At 44.9% G+C, this 2,323-nt stretch overlaps 1 protein-coding gene across 15 annotated transcripts in view; it reads right to left on the bottom strand.

Annotated features, from left to right (window-relative positions):
- Positions 1 to 2,323, bottom strand: part of TMEM63A (transmembrane protein 63A) — a 65,078-nt gene that overhangs the window by 22,175 nt on the left and 40,580 nt on the right. The gene's annotated exons all lie outside the window — the stretch shown is intronic.

Genomic DNA, 2,323 nt, shown 5'->3' with positions numbered 1-2,323 from the left:
TTTTGAATAATACCTGTGTGTTTCTTTTAAATTTTTTAGTAACTGAGATTTTGCTGGGTGACATCAAGGAGAAGCATCTGTTCAGAACCTATCGATTCTGTACTGGATCTGTTAAAAAGGTCAGATTGAAGGCAAACTGCTCAAAGAAAATTGAATTTGAAGGGCTGTATGTTTTTGCCAGCAACAGTCCCTAGTGTGTGCAGTTGAGCTTCAAACACCCTGAAACTGTATCCAGATGACTGATTTCAGTACAGTTTTGCTTTCCAATCACTTCTGATATACTTCCCTACCCTGGCAAGCACAGGGAAATATAATCCACCAATAACACTTGCATGGATCAGTATTATTTCACAGTATTAACTGAAATGGAAGCTGTTAAATAACAGGCACTCCAGCAGAGCCCTGCTCCAACCCACAGGGCTTTAGACTCAAGAATACCAAACTAGTTTGTTTCGGAGAAGGCAAGTCAACACTCCTGCTGGGCACACTGGAATCCTGGCGCTCAGAGCCACCTGGTACGCCATGACAGAACATCATGAGGGCAGACTAAGTCATGAAACAGCCTGGGTCAGTTTTCTGCGTGGAGATGAGACCTCCCGCCGCCTTTCCTCTGGCTTCTGTGCCTCTGCACCTGGGTGCCAGCAGAGGAAGGCAGAGTGGCTCTCGGGTCCCCCTACAAGATTTGAATGCAGGGCTGCCTTAGACCTTCGAGCTGTACTTGAGTTCTTTAAGACAGCTAACTGCTTCCAGATTAGTAGCGAGCGCTAATTCTACATTTACTTGTAAATGCTTTCATTAGTCAAAATCTGTGTTCTCATTTGCAAAATATTGTGATATTGTGTGGTTCAGGCCCGCGTGTTTTGAATAGACAGGAAGAAAATACACAATCATTCGCTTTTTGTCTAAAATAGATGCTTCTCGGAGAAGACCATCCCCAAACTTGTTTCAGGTTCAGTATATTAAAAACAGGTTTTCTTATTCAGGAAGAATCGGCTCACCTCTTCAACGACAGCTGTCTACAGGCACCACTACGCTCCCTCTTGCGCAAGTCTTGATCTCTGGCCGTTCGTTTGTTTTTTCCTTACTTCTGTCCCCTGCGTAGCCTCATGTTTCAGAGCTGGAGCTCACCCTCTCTTATCTTTAACACACATGCAGCCATCTGCTGTGGTGCTAGGGAGCACTGCCATATACTGCTATAACGGAATACTTTCCCAGGGACTGCTCAGTCACAACACAGATAAAGTAAGTGGGAAGGGAGTTTGCTATGCGATATTTGCCAAACCGATTTTCAGATGTGAGTAGAAGGCTTGAAGAAGCATTTTCTCTCTCCCTTCTGGAGCAAATCTGCTTGAAGGGGCCCAGCCTCGATGAAAGGAGGCACGTCAGGACGCTGTTTAGCAATCTCACATTACAGCAGCTCACCCAAGCTCAGTCACCAGCGAGAGCTGGACAAAAAACAACTGCCTGTAGAACCTTTCCATCTTAAAATATGCCTCAGTTCTCAGTGATCTGACACAATGGTAATGAATGCAGATGGTAAGCGAGCACATCCTCGCCCTGCTCTGCGCGCCAGGTAAGCGCGCTTCAGCTTACTACAAACAGGAGCTGTCCACGCTGTCAGTTTTACTCAGTGTAGAAGACAGATAGGCACCGAGACCCTAAAACCAGCACAAAAATGGGTTTGACTAGCTACTGTCTGAAAGAGAAAAAAAATCTGGACATAAAAGGTGCAGACTTTAGAAGCTTAAAAGTTAAATGCCTGTTGCATAGCAAAAGTTGTTCTGATGTCACACTTCTCAAACCTTAAGCCTACAGCTAGCAGCAGCTGTTGCTTATCACCTCCTTATCTACACAGATACAAAGATTCAGTGAAATACTGTGACAATGTAAAAGAATATCAAGTCCAGCTATGTGCCAGCTGTAAAGCCTGCCATCAGCTCCCCTCTCCTTTTTCAAAATAATCATTTGTTTGCAGCAAAATGCAGCCGATCCCACTGCCCGTACCGCAAGGTTTAATACTAATGAAGTGTTTGTGGGGTAGCGAGAGTATCTGCATCTCTTCCTGCAGGGAGCAACTCTCCCACGAGCCCGAGATTCAGATTTTATAAAGGCCTTGAGCGGATCCAGACTCACTTCTGGTGCGCTCTGGTATTGGCTAATGGGCAATTATTTGGTACAGTACTACAGTCGGCAGCGCAGAGGTCAGCCGGATAATCAGAAATAGTTCTAACATTTCTGTTAGCAAGTAAATGCATATCAGGTTATTGCAACAGTAATATGCAGTGAGAAAGGACTCCCTGCTCCGTTATACTTGTTCTTATTG

Source organism: Nipponia nippon, unplaced genomic scaffold (assembly GCF_047370975.1).
Source record: "Nipponia nippon isolate SJK-2023a ecotype South Korea unplaced genomic scaffold, ASM4737097v1 scaffold_4, whole genome shotgun sequence".
Lineage (NCBI taxonomy): Eukaryota > Metazoa > Chordata > Aves > Pelecaniformes > Threskiornithidae > Nipponia > Nipponia nippon.
The sequence above is the reverse complement of the archived record's forward strand: the minus strand, read 5'-3'. Positions and strand labels throughout refer to the sequence as shown.